Source organism: Salvelinus alpinus, chromosome 16 (genome assembly GCF_045679555.1).
Source record: "Salvelinus alpinus chromosome 16, SLU_Salpinus.1, whole genome shotgun sequence".
NCBI lineage: Eukaryota > Metazoa > Chordata > Actinopteri > Salmoniformes > Salmonidae > Salvelinus > Salvelinus alpinus.
In genome coordinates this window covers 51173460-51198029 of record NC_092101.1, presented here as the reverse complement: position 1 = coordinate 51198029, position 24570 = coordinate 51173460, and positions in this window count along the sequence as shown.

The window sequence follows — 24570 nt, the reverse complement described above, 5'->3', positions numbered from 1 at the left end:
GGTGTGTTCAATATGTCTCAGCTGCTGTGGGTTGGTGTGTTCAATATGTCTCAGCTGCTGTGGGTTGGTGTGTTCAATATGTCTCAGCTGCTGTGGGTTGGTGTGTTCAATATGTCTCAGCTGCTGTGGGTTGGTGTGTTCAATATGTCTCAGCTGCTGTGGGTTGGTGTGTTCAATATGTCTCAGCTGCTGTGGGTTGGTGTGTTCAATATGTCTCCGCTGCTGTGGGTTGGTGTGTTCAATATGGCTCCGCTGCTGTGGGTTGGTGTGTTCAATATGTCTCCACTGCTGTGGGTTGGTGTGTTCAATATGTCTCCGCTGCTGTGGGTTGGTGTGTTCAATATGTCTCAGCTGCTGTGGGTTGGTGTGTTCAATATGTCTCCACTGCTGTGGGTTGGTGTGTTCAATATGGCTCCGCTGCTGTGGGTTGGTGTGTTCAATATGTCTCAGCTGCTGTGGGTTGGTGTGTTCAATATGGCTCCGCTGCTGTGGGTTGGTGTGTTCAATATGTCTCCGCCGCTGTGGGTTGGTGTGTTCAATATGTCTCAGCTGCTGTGGGTTGGTGTGTTCAATATGTCTCCACTGCTGTGGGTTGGTGTGTTCAATATGTCTCCACTGCTGTGGGTTGGTGTGTTCAATATGTCTCAGCTGCTGTGGGTTGGTGTGTTCAATATGTCTCAGCTGCTGTGGGTTGGTGTGTTCAATATGTCTCCGCCGCTGTGGGTTGGTGTGTTCAATATGTCTCCGCTGCTGTGGGTTGGTGTGTTCAATGTGTTGTACAATTTTGTAGGCCTTACATACAGGCATTGTTTTCTTCTCTGATGACAATTATGTATTGATATACAGTAAGTCATATAGAAACCTAATTATCAACCCTGTACATAAACAACACATCCTTCTTCCATACAAATATGTGTATTTTCTGTCTTCTCGCCTTGCAAAGCATACTGGGAGAAGTGAATCGTTTTTTTGTGTCAAAACAACAATAAGTTCTAAGCGGTAAAATACTACTAACACTCCCTTCCAGATATCTTCTGTTTATTGCATATGACTGTCACGGTACTCATCAATGTACTTTATTCTGGACTAGTATGTCCAGATGGGTAATATTTTTCCTTATATTTCACTGACCCTTATTGTTATTCATATTTGAGCACCATTTAGTTATTAAGCAGTCAGGTTACGTGCTGTCATTGCTGGAATAGCTGTAATATGGACCACCCTTCTGGGAATCACTTGGTCATTAAGTTTAATACCATTTTCTGCCATAGAGAAACCCTCCTCCCTCCATCCTCCCTCCTTCCTTTCACCCCCCCCCCTCCACCACGTTCACTGACTCCCAAATCAAAAGGCTAAGGACTCCCAGGGTATTTATACTAACCCGTCCCCTCCCTCTAAAATTAATGGGGTATATCAAGTCTTTTGTCTGAACTTTGACCCTTCATCGCTTCACATGTGATCCCAGCCAACCTGTGGACGCCGGATTCACTTCAGTATGGGATTGAGTGTCCCGGACAATTTGTGTCTTGTCAAGGAGAGCAGTACGGGTGCAGCGCGGGTGGGGGTGGCGGGGGGGGGGGGGGGGGGGGGGGGGGGTGGGGGGCTACGGAGGTGATGGGCCTTCGAAGAAAAAGCTCTTGGCCCGGTGATGAAGACGAGGGGTGGACAGGTCAGATGGCCAGTCGCATCTTTAACGCAGCGACTATTGATTTTACACTCTCCCCAAGGGAGTGGAAACACATCCGATGCATAGCACCAGTGTATGTGTGAGAGAGAGTATGGGCCTCAACCCTTTTCCTTGTGTGAATATCTACACGTCGACCGGGGACATCCTTGTTATGATCCCGGTAAAGGTGGGGCACATTTCTTTACAGTCTGAACCGTCTAACGAATCTTCATGCAGAATTTCATTTCAAACCCAGGTTTCCACATGTCAATTCATCTGGTCAATTTGGAGATGCTTTGTGTAAAAAAATATATACATCTTGTCAAACCAACAGCTGTCATGGTAAAAAAGGTACAGTGGCCATTTTAAATGGCTAAAAGTACAAGTTTAGGTAATTCCCATTTTCAAGTACAAATACGTAGCTTTGCAATTTCACTGTGATGAGCGCTGAAAGGGTAGCTCAAACACAGACGTGATCTGCAGATTGGAAGATATATATATATATAATGTATTTCATATTTTCTCTACATTACTGTTCATTCTCTCTTTTCACTATTGTTTTGAAGAGGTTTCTGTCTGAAAACAACAACAACAATGAAGAATGAATTAAATAATGAAATGTAAAAGCTTTCTGAAAGAAAAACCTACTAATGTTCTGTTGAAGTATAAAACACAATATGAAGCATTTAAAGGCAGAGATATTACCATCTGAAATGGTTCAGCTGTTGTGTGGTAATTACACGGCCTTGAGAGATATACAGGCTTTCTTTCATTAACAACAATAGAGCTTTTCAGGTGATTGCTCTTTAGGTCTTCCGTCTCAGACTGTTCCAAGGCTAGCAATGGCACATCTTTGGACTGTAGGTTATTTGGCCTCATTATTTCCTTCATTCAAAGTCTCTGTGGAGTTAACCCTGTGTGTGTGTGTGTTTTACAATGTATGGGTTTTACAATGTATGGGCTTTAAAATGTATGGGTTTTCTTTTACTTCGCATGGTTCATTGAATTGTTGTCATGTGTAATTGAAAAGACCTACGGGTATTATTCAAGGTTATGCACTTTTACAGCGTTTGTGTTCTCTATTTAATATGGAATAATAAGGAGTTTAATGTCGTAGGGAACAATAAGAAGTCAGTTCTTATGTACTTGTTGGGAAATCTGGGGTTCTCCATTCATGTTTTGTTTTTTATATCCAATAGTTGCAAATCCTTTCGCTGGCTAGTTTTAAGTCTTGTTAAACTAAAAAAAAGAATCAATAAATATTACAACTCCTACTGAAACACATATCTTCTGTCTTCTGTACACGGTCTGGCTTCAGTATATTTAACCATACCTAGCTTCAGTATATTATAATGGTCATTCTATCATTATCTGCCTGGCTTATACAGTATATCACTTTCACTCTTTGTAGATATTACAGTATACTCTTTTCAAAAAAAATCCTGGTTTAAGAAAAATAAACCTTGACACCATGCAGGCAATCTTTTCTCTCGTGTTGCCTGGAGTCTTGAAGTGAGCACTTGAGTCTGTGGATGAACAGATAGGCTGTAATTTTAAAGGTGTACATCTGTATCCAGGTCGTAACAACGTTTCCGTTATTTCCCTATGAACATTTTACACCAGATATGCAAAGGTCATAGCTGAGTTGAAAGAATATGACAGGTTTTTGTGTGATATAATTAGGCTATCTAGCCACTAGCTCAATTTAATTTAATTTATTTAATTTAACCTTTATTTAACCAGGAAGAGCTCATTGAGATTTGAAATCTCTTTTTCAAGAGCATCCTGGCCAAGATAGGCAGCACCAAGTCATTACACAATTACGGACAGACAACATGAAAAACTACAAGTAATCTAGTAAAAACCATAGAATTCACAAGAGTATAACAAAATCATAAAACATCAAAATAACAACATTGACAGGTCAGGGAATCAGCCTCAAAATCCTTCATCAGTGATTTAAAAACAACCAATCGGGACAAGGTCTTCCAATTTACAAGTATTTTTGTCAATATCTAGTTGCTATGCCTGTACTTTCTCCTCACCAAGTCCTGTGAAAGGGAACGTAAGAAAAGGGTCTTTCTTTAATATGGCATTTGGGGACTGATTTTGTAAGAATTTGCACCAGTACAGGGTCTGCACATGTTATGTCCAGAAGGGGAATACAAGATCAAAAAAGCAGAAGGAATATGTGCTCATCTTATATCTGGCCCCCCCCCAAAAATGTATGCTTTAAAAAAACTATAGTGATGCATCTTGTTGTTTAACTGTCCCTGATGGTGCACAGCCTAATTAATGGCCTGGCTTCATCCCTGATGGTACACAGCCTAATCATTGGCCTGGCTTCATCCCTGGTGGCACACAGCCTAATCAATGGCCTGGCTTCATCCCTGGTGGTACACAGCCTAATCATTGGCCTGGCTTCATCCCTGGTGGTACACAGCCTAATCAATGGCCTGGCTTCATCCCTGGTGGTACACAGCCTAATCATTGGCCTGGCTTCATCCCTGGTGGTACACAGCCTAATCAATGGCCTGGCTTCATCCCTGGTGGTACACAGCCTAATCATTGGCCTGGCTTCATCCCTGGTGGCACACAGCCTAATCATTGGCCTGGCTTCATCCCTGGTGGCACACAGCCTAATCATTGGCCTGGCTTCATCCCTGGTGGCACACAGCCTAATCATTGGCCTGGCTTCATCCCTGGTGGTACACAGCCTAATCATTGGCCTGGCTTCATCCCTGGTGGTACACAGCCTAATCATTGGCCTGGCTTCATCCCTGGTGGTACACAGCCTAATCATTGGCCTGGCTTCATCCCTGGTGGTACACAGCCTAATCAATGGCCTGGCTTCATCCCTGGTGGTACACAGCCTAATCATTGGCCTGGCTTCATCCCTGGTGGCACACAGCCTAATCATTGGCCTGGCTTCATCCCTGGTGGCACACAGCCTAATCATTGGCCTGGCTTCATCCCTGGTGGCACACAGCCTAATTAATGGCCTGGCTTCATCCCTGGTGGTACACAGCCTAATCATTGGCCTGGCTTCATCCCTGGTGGTACACAGCCTAATCATTGGCCTGGCTTCATCCCTGGTGGTACACAGCCTAATCATTGGCCTGGCTTCATCCCTGGTGGCACACAGCCTAATCATTGGCCTGGCTTCATCCCTGGTGGCACACAGCCTAATCATTGGCCTGGCTTCATCCCTGGTGGCACACAGCCTAATCATTGGCCTGGCTTCATCCCTGGTGGCACACAGCCTAATCATTGGCCTGGCTTCATCCCTGGTGGTACACAGCCTAATCATTGGCCTGGCTTCATCCCTGGTGGTACACAGCCTAATCATTGGCCTGGCTTCATCCCTGGTGGTACACAGCCTAATCATTGGCCTGGCTTCATCCCTGGTGGTACACAGCCTAATCATTGGCCTGGCTTCATCCCTGGTGGTACACAGCCTAATCATTGGCCTGGCTTCATCCCTGGTGGTACACAGCCTAATCATTGGCCTGGCTTCATCCCTGGTGGTACACAGCCTAATCATTGGCCTGGCTTCATCCCTGGTGGTACACAGCCTAATCATTGGCCCGGCTTCATCCCTGGTGGTACACAGCCTAATCAGTGGCCTGGCTTCATCCCTGGTGGTACACAGCCTAATCATTGGCCTGGCTTCATCCCTGGTGGCACACAGCCTAATCATTGGCCTGGCTTCATCCCTGGTGGTACACAGCCTAATCAGTGGCCTGGCTTCATCCCTGGTGGGGGTCTTCTCAGAAAACCCAGAAAGAAAACAGTCAATACGAGGTTCTCACTAAAATGATTTCTTCCTCTAAATAAATCCTCTACATTTATTTCCAAAACGCTATATCCACCCATTTTTCACATTCTGTTTTGTCATCAGAAATCATTGCTTTTGGGTACCTTCATGTGTGTGGAAAATATTACTGTTTTCAGATTTTTATGATAATTACATTTTTTCTTCAAAATGCTGTACCACCATTGTTTTAGCTGGAATGGAATGTTCGTATCCTGTATATTTGACTGTAATATGTGGTGGTCTCAACTAGCTATCTTAAGATGAATGCACTTACTGTAAATTGTTCTGTACAAGATAATCTGCTAAATGACTAAAATGTAAAATGTTTTACATACGGATGTCAAATTACTGTATTGAATGTGAATGTGTGTATATATAGTGTATATATATAGTGTATATATAGTGTATATATAAATTGATGTCACAAATGTAGGGCGGATAGCCTAGCGGTTAAGAGCGCTGGGCCAGTAACGGAAACGTTGCCGGTCCGCATCCCAGAGCCGACTAGTTGAACAATCTGCCGATGCGACCTTGAACAAGGCACTTAACCCAGAATGCTCCTTCTGTATAAGTCACTCCGGACAAGAGTGCCTGCTAAATTACAAACGTGTAAATGTGTACAATTCTTTATTTAAAAAAAAAAGTACTTATTTGTTACATTTGACTGTGTAAAACCTAGCAGTACTACTACTACAAAAAAAATAAAAAATGTGTCTCTGAAATGAAACAATCATAGTGATTAGATTATAAACCAATACATGTCTGTCATTGAACAACCCCCATGCCATGATTAGATAGTGAAAAGACCAAAAAAAAAACACCAATCTCTTTCATAATTTCTAATTTAATAATAAAAATGTATATCGTTTTTTTGGGGAATGAAACTCTTCACATATTGTAAGGTGTTTTACATGTTTGCTGTAATTAAACCTTTAGCTTCATCTATTCAGTTGAAGTTGCTTGGCTGCAAGGCTCTGCTCTGCCTGGTCAAAGACACTATTCAGATGTCTGTCTACAAAATGACTCCCTTCAAGTCTGGTTTCAATACGTCAGCGGTGTATTTTGGAAGAGATTGAAGGCATTGAAAAGAAAACGACTCGTATTGATGTTTATATAGCTCTTTCCTGGAACTTCTCATAAAGCCACATTTATCATGCTTAATACATCTGTTTTGTGTTTGGATTCATGTACGTGGCTGATGCTTCGTATATAATTCTAATAAACCTCAACAGATAAGCAACAACCTTGCTCAGTGTGGACCTAACTTGAATGAAATCCTAAGAAGTTATACAAAATGTAATGTGTGTGATTGCTTTATGCTTTTACCTTCTATATAACACCACGCCTTTTGAGTTGATCTGGCATTATTATGTTTGTGGACAATATATGGGTAAAGTCCAGAATTCACTTCTTTGTACTGTAAATGAATGTTCGTGTTGGGGGCCTTGTTAAGGTTTGTCAAGGTTCACGCTGTACATCATAATTCTAGTGAGCAGATATCTCTTCATCTGCATTGTGGGTACTGTACCTTTTATACAAACTTTTTGTCTGTACGTTTTACTGTTGATAACGGCTCTTTTTAAACGACAACCGTAAGTCACTATTCGGTTGTGGACATACTGTATGTTGTTAGCCTGTACAGTGTTTCATCGTTGTATGGTAAATATGGTCTGTGCTGAGACCAACAACAAAAAAATTGAATCAAAGGTGAAATACATTTCGTTTTGGGGACATGCTTCAAAATGAGACAAATCCTTGGTGACAAACCGTTGCAGTCGATGTCGGACAGAGATAATTTCAGACGTTTTGGTGAATTGATGCTTTTTTTTTTTTACATCAAATGCATACTAACAATGTGATACCGTGTCCGACCTCATGATCTTACATGTTGACATTTGTGTCCTGTTCAATATATGCAAAGGGCCTTCTGCCTGTCCATGTATTTGTTCATATCAAACCCATTAGGATTGAGAAGGGGATCAAAGGAGATGTTTTCTCTTCTCTCTTCTCGTGGCCTGTCCCCTCTTAATCCTTAGTTCTCCATTGTAGATTGTCCTGGGCTGGGGTTTAAACACATTGTAAATTGGCCTGGGCTGGGGTTTAAACACATTGTAAATTGGCCTGGGCTGGGGTTTAAACACATTGTAGATTGTCCTGGGCTGGGGTTTAAACACATTGTAAATTGTCCTGGGCTGGGGTTTAAACACATTGTAAATTGTCCTGGGCTGGGGTTTAAACACATTGTAAATTGTCCTGGGCTGGGGTTTAAACACATTGTAAATTGTCCTGGGCTGGGGTTTAAACACATTGTAAATTGTCCTAGGCTGGGGTTTAAACACATTGTAAATTGTCCTGGGCTGGGGTTTAAACACATTGTAAATTGTCCTAGGCTGGGGTTTAAACACATTGTAAATTGTCCTGGGCTGGGGTTTAAACACATTGTAAATTGTCCTGGGCTGGGGTTTAAACACATTGTAAATTGTCCTAGGCTGGGGTTTAAACACATTGTAAATTGTCCTGGGCTGGGGTTTAAACACATTGTAAATTGTCCTGGGCTGGGGTTTAAACACATTGTAAATTGTCCTGGGCTGGGGTTTAAACACATTGTAAATTGTCCTGGCTGGGGTTTAAACACATTGTAAATTGTCCTGGGCTGGGGTTTAAACACATTGTAAATTGTCCTGGGCTGGGGTTTAAACACATTGTAAATTGTGGATGACATTATTATTACTGTTAAATAAAGAAAACATAAAGAGTATTTTAATCGGTCAAATGATTTAAAGTAGAAAGTTTCCATGCACAGAATCTTTCAGGCTTTAAGTAACTTATAATGGTAGTGGGAGATCTCTAGCATTACAAGGTACATACTGTACATATGCAGCACATCTTTAAGGTGGTCTGTGGCTGTTTTATATTCTTCGATTTTAGGTTCTAACTCATAGGCTAACCTGAACTAAATCCGCTGCAGTTCTGGTCATGGTTCGTGTGTCTAAACTCTCCAGCACACATCCAGAGCAGTGTGGTGGAATGTTTGTTGACACTACATTGTGGGATTTTAAGGTTATAGCCTTATTCGTATTATAGAAAATGTGTCTATGTTGCAGTTCTGGTCATGGGTCATACAGTAGGGTGTTTGAAAGGTGTTGTGAGAGTGTTGAGGATGTGCAGGCCTGCAGGTTGACATGTGAACAGTGGGTCTCGGTGAAGAACCAGCAGGGAGTCCTGGGAGGGAGGAAGAGGACCGGGGTGAGGATGGGGGGGTGGGGTGCAGGTGCGGCAGGGCATGGGGCTGTAGGGGGGGCAGGCTGCCACTCAGCCTTTATCACAGCAGAGACACATCTGCACACCTTGTATACACTCATTTATCCCCAGAAACACCGGCATAAGCACAAATTGGAATTTACAAAATCTTCCAACACATTGCATTTTCTTCTCTTGTTCCTTTGAATTCCTTGGATTTCCTCTCAGTAGAAAGGCAGTGGGGGAAAAACGGTCAAATCTTTATCTTCACCGGGCAAATAATGGCTTTATTTCTTAGTTTATTTGAAATCTTATCATGCTTTTGGACACTGCTTGACTATTTTAAATAACCACTTACTTGGTTCACGTCATATGTTAACTGAATTTCCCCAGTGCTCTCTTGCAGCCATTTCTTTGGCACTGAACGTACTCTCCTACTTCTTAATCTGGCTTCACACACCTGCTTGGAAGGCAAACTATTTAAAGGAGAAAAGCACAATTTCAATTTCAAAATGTTAAATGTTTATATGAATTTAATATGATTGTCATGGCCTTATGTTACAGAGTAGGTCGTATGGGCTGTTAGGTGCCTGTTCAAATGTAACCTTTACTGTATGTGAAGACTTTCATTCCAAACCGCTGTATATATATATACATTTTCAGAAATGTTGGTAAATTATATTTTATTGTTTAATGAACTTATAAAAGACAATGGTATGCTTTTTAACTTTTTAATCGTGGCATGGGATTGTTCAGTGACAGACATCTTATCAGTTGCAAAACGCTATATATCCGCCTCACTCTCAGAGGAAGAACTGCTAGTTTTTATACAGTCATATGTAACAAATAACTTTTTTTATATATAAAGAAATCAATATAAAAATTATTATAATAATTTAAATTCAGTAATATGAGATCTGTATGTTAAAACATTTGACATTTTTGTAATTTAGCTGATGTTCGTACAGGATACCAATGTTCCGTTCTAGTTTAACAATGGATATAACGTTTACATTTTTAAACACGTGAATAAAACATACTGAAAACAGTAACATTTTACACACACATGAAGCTACCCATAAGCAATTATTCCGAATGAAAAAAAACGGAATCTAAAAAAAGAATTGGTGGATTAACTCACGTAATAAAAGCTGGGATGTGTTTGGACCGGGAACATTCTACCATGATTGAACATTGCTAGTCTTTTCATATCTTTACTAATATAACTTTTCATAACTCATTCAATGTCTTTACAAATAACGAAATGAACAGGTGTATATATTCAGATCAGATTGTATTTTGTATTGGGCCTTTTTAATGTATTATCTGACCGTTTACAAGCATTTGTTTTACTACCATGGTCAGTCGACAATTGTCAATCAGTCGTTGGAAGGGCATTGGCTACATTCACAATAGCAACAGTTGTAACCCAGTTGTGTTAGGCCTTAATTTAAATATATATATATACATTTGTTTGTTAACTTCAATAGTCTCACTATTCTATTGGTGTGCTAGCTAGCTAACTGCATGAAGAACCAACCTAACCTTCCAAGGGGGGGGGGGGGGGGGGGTTCAAACTAGGTCTAGTTAAAAAAAATAAAAGAGAGAGAGACTTGACGCAGCAGTTTGATGTGTGTAAGAGGTTTCCCTTCCTGAATCAGTAGCACATAGAGCAGGTTAACACAGTCCCCAGCCCAGGGAGATGAAAAAACATAAATTAAAGGTGCTCCCTGAAGGAGAAGAGGGGGGTGCTGGGTAACGGAGGCATTATCAGCGCCAGGCGAGAGGCACAGAGAGCTCTGTTTCATCCCCGTCTTCTTTGTTAACACAAAGGGGGTCACCTCCATATGAAAGGAAATGTAATGACACGGAGACCCTCACACAATGGTGGACTGCTGATAAACACTCCCCTAATTTCGCACTCATATTCATTATTTTAAACTTGTTTTCTCACTTTACATAAGGGAAGCAAAAGGGGGAGGGAAAACAATCCCAGCATGCACAGTGGCTGTTGTAGAAAGGAAATAGATATGTATACTGATGAAAACCGTGGCACGAGGATATGCACAAATAAAACACGCACATGCTCACTTGAGAAATGTTTTAATTATGTACAAAAGAATGTGACTAATAAAAGAGGGAATTAAAGGCAAATGCTCAGAGCAATCGCAGGAATTTAGCCAAAAGGAAATGAGTTGCCTCCACAAGCTCTCTCTCCCTCCTCATCTCTCTCACTCACACACATTCTCCCTTTCTCACTCTCCCTCTCTCTCACTCTTGCTCTCTCTCTCTGTCCCTCTCCCTCTCTCCCCCATTAAAAAGCCTGCAACTTCAAGCCGTTTTTTAATCAGCTAAAAAACATATGTGGCTTTGCAGCTAAGACAGCTTGCCCAGGCTCTGATAAATGCCTATCACTAATTTGCATACGGTAAAAGCTACCCTTTAATCAGAACCTCTAATCCCTGACGGTATTAATGATATTTTTTTCCCGTATAGTATCATGTTTGCTAATTCCAAAGTGATCAGCTTCTTGTATGCGTCTATTTTTTTTTGTGCTGGCATAATGGTCGAGTTGAGAACTTCTGTTATCCTACTTTGGCACATAATTAGGACTACAAAGGGGGACAAATCGCTCTGAATGGGACTCACAAAGAAGAGCTTCTTTTTTTTCCCACCCCTTTTTCTACAGTTAACCGTTTAACAGTTGTGTCACTTTATAGATATAGAAAAGACTGGAGAAAATGTATGCCAGAGAAAAGCTGAGGCACAGAGCCTGTGAGTTCTAGAGAGGGGTTATAAGAAGAGAGAAATATCAAAATGTACCATGTAATTAAAACGTCTATCACCATGCTACCAGTTTAGTGGGCTGCATATTTCTTCTAAAAATGACACTCTAGGCTATAAAACAGTCCATTTAATTTCAGTGCCACGCACCTTCGCAAAGTACTTCAATTCCTACCTCTTTTTCTGTTTTTATAATATAAACACCACTCTGCCCTTGAATTAAAGAGATTGGATGATTTTTTTTTAAGAGAAAGCAAAAGAGTTTGGGGGTAGTTAAATGGATAGGGGGTAGTTAAATGGATAGAGGATAGTTAAATGGATAGGGGGTAGTTAAAGGGATAGGGGGTAGTTAAAGGGATAGGGGGTAGTTAAAGGGATAGGGGGTAGTTAAAGGGATAGGGGATAGTTAAAGGGTTTGGGGGTAGTTAAAGGGTTTCGGGTAATTAAAGGGTTTGGGGGTAGTTAAATGGATAGGGGGTAGTTAAAGGGATAGGGGGGTAGTTAAAGGGTTTGGGGTGGTGGTATGTGTAATCACATGGAAGAAAAATGGGAGAGAAAAAAAGCGTAATGTCAACTAGGTATACACAACGGCTGATTTATCCAATTCATTTGGGCCATTACTTTTCATTAAAGATCAAATGAAATGGGTACTTACTTACTAAGAGGCCTTTGGGGAGCTGAATTGCAGAGAAGAAAGAAGATGGAACTTTACATTCAGCCCCAAATTTAATTCAGAAGTAATCAATCGCATAATGGGCCAGCAACTGTAGCAGGGGTGATTGAAATGAAATTACCATATTTTTAATCTTAATTTTCCACACTGTTTATCTGACACTGTCAATATAAAATACAAACAGATAATGAAATAGCATTATATTGACACTACAATCATCTCTCGAGCAGCCCTCTGTGATTAAACCGCTGGAATGTTTGATTACATTTTGTTGGCTGACATTACAAATGACACGGATGCTTCGCCGAGACTTGCTGCCGGCTGGAAAATGAGCCTATCCATCAAGGAGACCTGGCAGCTTCTCCCTTCCAGTCGATCGCTACTGCCAACGGTCTGGGTACCCTCCTGTCAAGCCGGTTAGCACCCCAGAGGAGGGAGGGAGGGGGGGTTAGGGAGGGAGAGTGGGGTTAGGGAGGGAGAGGGGGGTTTGGGAGGGAGGTTGGAGAGGAAGGAAGAAAGGAGAGCGAGGGGGGGAGAGAGGGAAATGATTCACGAGTCCCTTGCTCTACTAATGATACAAAGCAAAGGAGAGGTGAAGAGAGGGAAGGAGAAAAATGTCCCAGGCAACATGTCGCCCATGCAGGTGTCTCTGGGAGGAGGACTATAAAAGCAACATGTCGCCCATGCAGGTGTCTCTGGGAGGAAGACTATAAAAGCAACATGTCGCCCATGCAGGTGTCTCTGGGAGGAGGACTATAAAAACAACATGTCGCCCATGCAGGTGTCTCTGGGAGGAGGACTATAAAAGCAACATGTCGCCCATGCAGGTGTCTCTGGGAGGAGGACTATAAAAGCAACATGTCGCCCATGCAGGTGTCTCTGGGAGGAGGACTATAAAAGCAACATGTCGCCCATGCAGGTGTCTCTGGGAGGAGGACTATAAAAGCAACATGTCGCCCATGCAGGTGTCTCTGGGAGGAGGACTATAAAAGCAACATGTCGCCCATGCAGGTGTCTCTGGGAGGAGGACTATAAAAGCAACATGTCGCCCATGCAGGTGTCTCTGGGAGGAGGACTATAAAAACAACATGTCGCCCATGCAGGTGTCTCTGGGAGGAGGACTATAAAAACAACATAAAGCCCTCACAATGCCAGGCCCACCGTCTGCAAATCAACAACAATCACTAGCTTATCTTAGCTTAGGCTGGGACTGCATTGCACCCATCAGCTCTTGCCCTATTCACATGCCACCCAGAAGGTCCCTCGAATTAAGCTTTCAACACCTTGTTTGTCGACAGAGAGGCAGAGGGAAAGAGAGAGAGAGAGCAACAGAGAGCAAGAGAGAAAGAGAGGGAGAGAGAGAGAGAGAGAGAAAGGGACAGAGAGAGAGAGAGAGAGAGAGAGAGAGAGAGAGAGAAAGAGAGAGAAAGAGAGAGAAAGAGAGCGAGAGAGCAACAGAGAGAGAGAGAGAAAGAGAGAGAGAGAGAGAGAGAGAGAAAGGGAGAGAGAGAGAGAGAGAGAGAGAGAGAGAGAGAGAGAGCGAAGGGGGAGAATTATATCAAATCAAATTGTGCACATATTTATCAGATGTTATTGCGGGTGTAGCAAAAGGCTTGTTGTTTCTAGCTCCATCAGGGCAGTAGTATCTAACAATTCACAACAGTACACACAAATCTAAAAGTCAAATAATTGAATTAAGAAATATATAAATATTAGGCCGAGGAATGACGGAGTGGCATTGACTAGAATACTGTAGAATAGAGTAGAATACAAATGAAATGAGTAAAGCAGTATGTAAACATTATTAAAGTAACTAGTGTTCCATTATTGAAGTGGCCAGTGATTCCATGATTATGTACATAGGGCAGAAGTGTTTGCTAGGGATGGGGGGGAAAAGTGTGACAGCAATCAGGCCACCGAGGACTGGAATTGCCCAGGCCTGCCCTAGACCCACTTTGCTTACCACCCCAATAGATCCACAGACGATGGAATTGCTATCGCACTGCACACTGCCCTATCCCATCTGGACAAGAGAAATACCTATGTAAGAATACTATTCGTTGACTAAAGCTCAATATTCAACACCATAGTACCCTCCAAGCTCATCATGCCACTTAATATAATGTTTACATACCCTACATACCCTACATTACTCATCTCATATGTATACACTGTACTCTATACCATCTACTGCATCTTGCCATCTTTATGTAATACATGTATCACTAGCCACTTTAAACAATGCCACTTAATTTAATGTTTACATATCCTACATTACTCATCTCATATGTATATACTGTACTCTATACCATCTACTGCATCTTGCCTATGTCGTTCTGTACCATCACTCATTCATATATCTTTATGTACATATTCTTCATCCCTTTACACTTGTGTGTATAAGGTAGTTGTTGTGAAATTGTTAGGTTAGATTACTCGTTGGTTATTACTGCATTGTCGGAACTAGAAGCACAAGCATTTCGCTACACTCACATTAACATCTGCTAACCATGTGTATGTGACAAATAAAATTGTATTTTATTTGATAAGCTCGAGGCCCTGGGTCTGAACCCTGCCCTATGCAAATGTGTCCTGTACTTCCTGACGGGCCGGCCCCAGGTTGTGAAGGTAGGAAACAACACCTCCACCTCACTGATCCTCAACACTGGGGCCCCACAAGGATGTGTGCTAAGCCCCCTCCTGTACTCACTGTTCACCCATGACTGCATGGCCATGCATGACTCCAACTCAATCATCAAGTTTGCAGACGACACAACATTAGTAGGCCTAATTACCAACAATGACGAGACAGCCTACAGGGAGGAGGTGAGGGCTCTGGGAAAGTGGTGCCAGGAAAATAACCTCTCACCCAAAGTCAACAAAACAAAGGAGCTGATCGTGGACTTCAGGAAACAGCAGAGGGACGGGACCGCAGTGGAGAAGGTGGAAAGCTTCAAGTTCCTCGGCGACACATCACTGACAAACTGAAATGGTCCACCCCCAGAGACAGTGTGGTGAAGAAGGTGCAAACAGCGCCTCTTCAACCTCAAGAGGCTGAAGAAATTTGGCTTGGCACCTAAAACCCTCACAAACCTTTACAGCTGCACCACAACGCAAGGCTCTCCAGAGGATGGTGCAGTCTGCCCAACGCATCACCGGGGGCAGACAACCTGCCCTTCAGGACACCTACAGCACCCGATGTCACAGGAAGGCCAAAAAGTTCACCAAGGACAGCAACCACCCGATCCACTTCCTGTTCACCACGCTATCATCCAGAAGGTGAGGTCAGTACAGGTGCATCACAGCTGGGACTGAGAGACTTTAAAACAGCTTCTATCTCAAGGCCATCAGACTGTTAAATAGCCATCACTAGCACATTAGAGGCTGCTGCCTATATACATAAACTTGATATCACTGGCCACTTTAATAAATGGAACACTAGTCACTTTAATAACGTTAACATTTTGCATTACTCATCTAATATGTATATACTGTATTCTATACTATTCTACTGTATCTTAGTCTATGCCGCTCTGACATTGCTCGTCCAAATATATATATATATGCTTAATTCAATTTCTTTACTTTAGATTTGTGTGTATTGTGTGTATTGTTGTGACATTGTTAGATATTACTTGTTAGATATTACTACACTGTTGGAGCTAGAAACACAAGCATTTAGCTACACCCACAATAACATCTGCTAAACACATGTATGTGATTTGATTTGAAACACACACACACACACACACACACACACACACACACACACACACACACACACACACACACACACACACACACACACACACACACACACACACACACACACACACACACACACACACACACCACACACACACACACACACACACACACACACACACACACACACACACACACACACACACACACACACACACACACACACACACACACACACACACACACACACACACACACACACACACACACACACACACACACACACACACACACACACACCCAGTGCAGGCAGGAAACTAACAGGTGGAATTGAGCATCAATCACACGATTATAATACAAAGAATCAGTCTTAAAAGGATGTTCTTTATTTGTGGTGGGTAAAGCTTACTGTATACTAAAACGTACGGAGGCAATTTCATCAATGCATTGTATTCTGAAGTCTAAACCATACTGTAGTAGGCTAATGGGGACCATATGATTTGGATAATATAGGCCTATTTGAGTAGGTCAATTGTTTGTAGAGAGATTGTATATGAAGCTTCAGGGTCATTCAACTCAATCTGTGATGATATCAGTATACACCTCCTCCCCCCCCCTATCCATCAAAAAGCAGGAGCAAGGCTAGCAGAACGCCAGCTCCACCACAGAACAGTCAAGTTAGCTTGGAACAGAGACAGAGATAATCAGATCAGCTAGGGTGTAATCATGCAGGTGTTATAAGCTGGTGAAGTGTGGAAAGAAGACAACTGGGTAAAGTGTGGGAAGAAGACAGCTGATATTGTCAAGTATTCGCAGGGAGTCAGGAAGCAGGTGCAGATGGAGAGTTTAATAACAAGATGATGAACAAAACAGGAAACGCGTACTGAACATGAAAGCAAAACCAATATGACCTGATGAATGAGGCTACTGAGGGCTAAATAAAGCGAAGGCAATCAAGGTGATGATGAAGTCCAGGTGTGCGTAATGATGGGGAGCAGGTGTGCGTAATAATGGTTGCCAGAGACGATGGTTAGTAGACTGGCGATGTCGAGCGCTGGAGAAAGGGAGCGGGAGTAGGCGTGACAGTTCACCCCCTCCCACCCCCACCTCGTTGCTCCAGCCACAGAACGACGCCGGCCAGGAGGACTGCCCCGAGGGCGAGGAGCGGGCCGATCCGGACGGCGGAGATGGAAATCCCGGACAATGTTGAGGTCCAGGATGTCGGCCGCCGGAACCCAACGCCGTTACAGGTACTGAAGCCACGACATCTGCAGGGACCTAATGGCATGTAAAGATGGCGCCGGAGAAGAAGGCTGACGTTTTACGTGTTCCTAACCTATTGTGTTTTTTTGTTTGTTTCTTTGCCTTGTTGATAACTTATTTTTTTACTTATTTTGTACATAATGTTGCTGCTACCGTCTCTTATGACCGAAAATAACTTCTGGACATTAGTACTGCGATTACTCACCAAGAACTGGCAGAATCCATTTTTTCCTTTAACGAGTCCGATGAGCCCGACGTGAATTACATACGGGAACAGACCCAGATCCCCGTCATTAGTGTGAAGAGAAGGTGGAGAAAAAGGGGCCAGAGGGCGGGCTGCCTTCTGAGAATTCGTAGGTGATTGAATAAACCCCCACTGCCTTCCATTCTGCTAGCAAACGTGCAATCTTTGGAATCGATGACCTTTGCGGAAGATTAAACTACCAACGGGACATTCAAAACTGCAATATCTTATGCTTCACGGAGTCGTGGCTGAACGACGACATTATCAACATACAGCTGGCTGGTTATACGCTCTATTGCTGTACCGGCAGGATAGAACAGTGGAGTCTGGTAAGACAAGGGGCAGTGGACTATGTATTTTTGTAAATAACAGCTGGTGCACAATATCTAATGAAGTCTCAATGTTTTGCTCGCCTGAGGTAGAGTATCTCATGATAAGCTGTAGACCACACTATCTACCAAGAGAATTTTCATCTGTATTTTTCGTAACTGTCTACATAGCACCACAGAGCGATCCTGGCACTAAGACCGCACTCAATGAGCTGTATTCCGCCATAAGAAAACAGGAAACTGCTCACCCAGAGGCAGCGCTCCTAGTGGCCGGGGACTTTAATGCAGGGAAACTTAAATCCGTTTTACCAAATTTCTATCAGCCTGTTAAATGTGCAATCAGAGGGAAAAAACTCTGGACCACCTTTACTCCACACACAGAGACGCATACAAAGTTCTCCCTCGCCCTCCATTCGGCAAATCTCACCATAATTCTACAAGCAAAAATTAAAGCAGGAGGCACCAGTGACTCAATCAATATAAAAGTGGTCAGATGAAGAAGATGCTAAGCTACAGGACTGTTTTTCTAACACAGACTGGAATATTTCCGGGATTCCTCTGATGGCATTGAGGAGTACACCACATCAGTCATTGGCTTCATCAATAAGTGCATCGATGACGTCGTCCCCACAGTGACCGTACATACATACCCAAACCAGAAGCCATGGATTACAGGCAACATCCGCACAGAGCTAAAGGCTAGAGCTGCCGCTTTCAAGGAGCCAGACTCTAACCCGGAAGCTTATAAGAAATCCCGCTATGCCCTCCGACATACCATCAAACAGGCAAAGCATCAATACAGGACTAAGATCGAATCGTACTACACCGGCTCTGACGCTCGTCGGATGTGGCAGGGCTTGCAAACCATTACAGACTACAAAGGAAAGCACAGCCGAGAGCTGCCAAGTGACACGAGCTTACCGTTGTCATCGATGGGGCTGTAATGGCGCAGGTTGAGAGCTTCAAGTTCCTTGGTGTCCACATCACCAACCAACTAACAAGGTCCAAGCACACCAAGACCGTCATGAAGAGGGCACGACAAAACCTATTCCCCCTCAGGAGACTAAAAAAAGATTTGGCATGGGTGCTCAGATCCTCAAAAGGTGCTACAGCTGCACCATCGAGAGCATCCTGACTGGTTGCATCACTGCCTGCTACGGCAACTGCTCGGCCTCCCCAGTGCAGCACATCATTTTTATTTTTCATATATATATTTTTAAATGCATTGTTGGTTAGGGGCTTGTAAGTGACTAATACAATTTGATTTGATTTGATAGGCAGGGGTCCCATCGATGTCTAGGGGAGGCGGAGGGGGACGGCATCAGCCAGGGGACCAGGAAACACCGGCCTGAGGAGGGAAACATGAAAAGTGGGTGAGATCCGGGTAATTGGTGGGGAGTTGTAAATGGTAAGTTACCTCATTGACCCTCCAGAGGACCTTGAAGGGCCCCACAAACCTGGAAGCAGGGCAGGCGGAGCGGGAGGTTCCTGGTGGAGAGCCACACGTGATCACCAGGATGGAACACAGGAGCTTCAATGCGGTTCCTGATTCTTCGGGTGGCGGGCGGCACGCTGGAGCCTCACGTAGGCGGCGTTCCACACCTCTTCTGCATGACGGAAATGCTCGTCCACTGCAGGGGCCTCTGTCTGACTCCGTGTCCACGGAGCCAGGGCCGGCTGATTTCACAGGACTCACTGGAAGAGAGTCAGCCCGATGGAGGAGTGATGAAGTGAGTAGTGAGCGTACTCCGCCCAGGGAAGGAACTAGGCCCTCTCCCCCTGTCGGTCTTGACAGTGACTCCTTTGGAACCTACCCAGTTCCTGGTTGGTCCTCTCCAACTGCCCGTTGGACTGAGGGTGTGAGGCTGGCTATGGCTCCCAGCTTCTCCATGAAGGCTCCATACCCGCGATGTGAATTGGGGGCCACTGTCGGAGACGATGTCCTCCGCAAGGCCATAGTGCCGGAAGACCTGCTGGAACAGTGCCTCAGCCAACTGGAGAGCGGTAGGGTGGCCAGAGAGAGGGTTAAAATGGGACCAGATGGGACCAAGGCTGCTGAGCCACGGGCAGGGAAAGTAGTTTCCCTGCTGGAGCGTGCCGGTGAGAATTGGTTTGGGAACATATGGAGCAGGAGTTGACATAGCAGGTGAATTCCTGTGCCAGGGTGGGCCACCAGTATTTATCGGAGAGATTTTGGATAGTGCAGGTGATACATGGGTGTCCAAAGGTGAGGGATGTGTGTGCCCAGGTCAACAGTCGATCTCTTACCCCCATGTGGACGTAGATACGTTCTGGAGGGCAGATAGCAGTAGCGGGTTCGCTCTCCAGAGCCTGGCAGATGTCCACATTTATGTCCCAAAACACGGGATACAGGATGACCGATTGATGGGCTGGAGGGCACTTACAGGACTCTCAACCAGTGTAGGTCTTCCGGCATCCTGGTTCCCAGGCGGTGATTCTCATCCTTGACCAGGAGATGGTGGGGTTATGACGTTGGAGCCACTGGAGGGCTGGTGAATGGGTCTCACGGTGAGGGTGAGTGGTGCTGTGATTTGCGTGGTTGTGCCGAATCCCCAATGGGTGCTCATCCAGGGCTTGAACCGGAAAAGGAGAGGAGAGTGGGCACAAAGTTATGTTCAGGGACGAGGCAAGGGCCTGGTTGATGAAATTCCCTGCAGCACCGGAGTCCACTAAACAACACCTGAGGGACAGCCGGGTAGTGAAATAGGAACCAGAAAGGGTTTGGTGGAAAAAGATGATGATGGAATACTCACGCATACCCTGGGAGACGGAAGGTCACGGGGCTGCCCCTCTGCTCTAGTGGACCCCGGGTTGGGACGCACCGGACACCACTGAAGTTGGTGCCCCTCCTGGCTGCAATAAGGACAGAGCCCCAGCAGTCTCCAGCGAGGCCAATCTTTCTGGGAGAGGTGTGTGGCCCTTACCTCCATGGATTCAGGCTCTGCCTTAGGACAGCCAAAGGAGGGAGGCGAGTGGCGAGGTGGGCACCGCCGCTCCCGAAGAAAGTTATCCAGACAGATGGCCATCGCGATGAGTGCATCCAAGGATAGGTTGTCCGATAGGCCAACTCTGTCTGGACCTCTTCACGCAGTCCTCTCCGGAAGAGAGTGCGGAACGCCGGCTCATTCCATCTGCTGGAGGCTGCCACAGTCCGAAAGGTGAGGCAATACTCCACAGCTATCTGGGCACCCTGCTGGAGTTGGATAGTTCGAAGACCACCCTGTACAGAGCCATGAACCTCTCTTATGAACCCAGCTCCTCATCTCCCAGACAGCCGTAGCCCACTCCAATGCCCGCCCGGTCAGCAGGGAAATGACCATAGCAACCTTGTACCTCTCAGTGGTGGGGGCTGTGTTTCCTGTCTCTCTGTGCCAGTTCGTCTTGTTTGTCAACCAGCGTTTTTGTGTCTCAGCTCCTGCTTTTCCCAGTCTCTCTTTTCTCGCCCTCCTGGTTTTGACCCTTGCCTGTCCTGACTCTGAGCCTGCCTGCCTGACCACTCTGCCTGCTTCTGACCTCGAACCTGCATATCGCCTGGTACTGTTTGGACTCTGACCTGGTTTATGAACTCCCGCCTGTACCCGACCTGCCTTTTGCCTATCCCTTTTGCTATAATAAATATCGGAGCGCAACCATCTGCCTCCTGTGTCTGCATTTGGGTCTTGCCTTGTGCCCATATAGCTGCTTGCACATTGTGAGGCAGTATTCTGTCACGTACAGTTGAAGTCGGAGGTTTACATACACTTAGGTTGGAGTCATTAAAACTTGTTTTTCAACCACTCCACAAATTTCTTGTTAACAAACTATAGTTTTGGCAAGTCAATTCTACTTTGTGCACGACACAAGTAATTTTTCCAACAATTGTTTACAGAAGGATTATTTCACTTAAAATTCACTGTATCATAATTCCAGTGGGTCAGAAGTTTACATAGAGTAAGTTGACTGTGCCTTTAAACAGCTTGGAAAATTCCAGAAAATTATGTCATGGATTTAGAAGCTTCTGATTGGCTAATTGACATAATTTGAGTCAATTGGATGTGTACCTGTGGATGTATTTCAAGGCCTACTTTCAAACTCAGTGCCTCTTCGCTTATGATGGAAACATCTAAAGAAATCAGCCAAGACCTCAGAGAAAAAATTGTAGGCCTCCACAAGTCTGGTTCATCCTTGGGAGCAATTTCCAAACGCCTGAATGTACCACGTTCATCCGTACAAACAATAGTACGCAAGTATAAACACCATGGGACCACGCAGCCATCATACCGCTCAGGAAGGAGATGTGTTCTGCCTCCTAGAGATGAACGTACTTTGGTGCAAAAAATGCAAATCAACCTTGTGAAGATGCTGGAGGAAACCAGTACAAACGTATCTATATCCACAGTAAAACGAGTCCTATATCGACATAACCTGAAAGGCCGCTCAGCAAGGAAGAAGCCACTGCTCCAAAACCACCATAAAAAAGCCAGACTACGGTTTGCAACTTTACATGGGGACAAAGATCGTACTTTTTGGAGAAATATCCTCTGGTCTGATGAAACAAGAATAGAACTGTTTGGCCATAATGACCATCGTTATGTTTGAAGGAAAAAGGGGGAGGCTTGCAAGCCGAAGAACACCATCCCAACCGTGAAGCATAGGGGTGGCAGCATCATGTTGTGGGGGTGCTTTGCTGCAGGAGGGACTGGTGCACTTCACAAAATAGATGGCATCATGAGGAGGGAAAACTATGTGTATATATTGAAGCAACATCTCAAGACATCAGTCTGGAAGTTAAAGCTCTATCCCGGACGACGCTGGGCCAATTGTACGTCAACACGACGTGGTCAGCACGGGTATCGAACCAGCATCTGTAGCAACGCAGCAGTGTCTTAAACCGCTGCGCCACTCGGGAGCTCCCATCCACAACGTTTTTAATGCTGATCAATTGCCTTGCACAAAGTATCAAAATGCAGAGAGGTGTTGGCAAGAGTCTATTGTCCTGCTAACAGCCCATAATGGGCATTTATAATACATGGTGTCCAGGTCAGGATAACCAAAACATTTATTTATTAAAGACTATCAGAAAGAATGTTGGTACTTATTTATTTAGATCCATGAATGAGTGAGTCACTCAGGTTTATGTAGGTGTCGAGGCTATATGACTGAGTCACTCAGCTTTATGTAGGTGTCGAGGCTATATGATTGAGTCACTCAGCTTTATGTAGGTGATGCTATATGACTGAGTCACTCAGGTTTATGTAGGTGTCGAGGCTATATGACTGAGTCACTCAGGTTTATGTAGGTGATGCTATATGACTGAGTCACTCAGGTTTATGTAGGTGTCGAGGCTATATGACTGAGTCACTCAGCTTTATGGAGGTGTCGAGGCTATATGACTGAGTCACTCAGCTTTATGTAGGTGTCGAGGCTATATGACTGAGTCACTCAGCTTTATGGAGGTGTCGAGGCTATATGACTGAGTCACTCAGCTTTATGTAGGTGAGGCTATATGACTGAGTCACTCAGGTTTATGTAAGTGTCGAGGCTATATGACTGAGTCACTCAGCTTTATGGAGGTGTCGAGGCTATATGACTGAGTCACTCAGCTTTATGGGGGTGTCGAGGCTATATGACTGAGTCACTCAGCTTTATGTAGGTGCCGAGGCTATATGACTGAGTCACTCAGCTTTATGTAGGTGCTGAGGCTATATGACTGAGTCACTCAGCTTTATGTAGGTGTCGAGGCTATATGACTGAGTCACTCAGCTTTATGGAGGTGTCGAGGCTATATGACTGAGTCACTCAGCTTTATGTAGGTGCCGAGGCTATATGACTGAGTCACTCAGCTTTATGTAGGTGCTGAGGCTATATTACTGAGTCACTCAGCTTTATGTAGGTACCGAGGCTATATGACTGAGTCACTCAGCTTTATTTACATTTACATTTACATTTTAGTCATTTAGCAGACGCTCTTATCCAGAGCGACTTACAGTAGAGTGCATACATTTTATTACATTTTACATACTGAGACAAGGATATCCCTACCGGCCAAACCCTCCCTAACCCGGACGACGCTATGCCAATTGTGCGTCGCCCCACGGACCTCCCGGTTGCTTTTGGAGGTGTCGAGGCTATATGACTGAGTCACTCAGGTTTATGTAGGTGTCGAGGCTATATGACTGAGTCACTCAGGTTTATGTAGGTGTCGAGGCTATATGACTGAGTCACTCAGGTTTATGTAGGTGTCGAGGCTATATGACTGAGTCACTCAGCTTTATGGAGGTGTCGAGGCTATATGACTGAGTCACTCAGCTTTATGGAGGTGTCGAGGCTATATGACTGAGTCACTCAGCTTTATGTAGGTGATACTATATGACTGAGTCACTCAGCTTTATGTAGGTGTCGAGGCTATATGACTGAGTCACTCAGCTTTATGTAGGTGTCGAGGCTATATGACTGAGTCACTCAGCTTTATGTAGGTGCCGGGGCTATATGACTGAGTCACTCAGCTTTATGTAGGTGAGGATATATGACTGAGTCACTCAGCTTTATGTAGGTGCCGAGGCTATATGACTGAGTCACTCAGCTTTATGTAGGTGCTGAGGCTATATGACTGAGTTACTCAGCTTTATGTAGGTGAGGATATATGACTGAGTCACTCAGCTTTATGTAGGTGCTGAGGCTATATGACTGAGTCACTCAGCTTTATGTAGGTGCCGAGGCTGTATGACTGAGTCACTCAGCTTTATGTAGGTGCCGAGGCTATATGACTGAGTCACTCAGCTTTATGTAGGTGCCGAGGCTGTATGACTGAGTCACTCAGCTTTATGGAGGTGTCGAGGCTATATGACT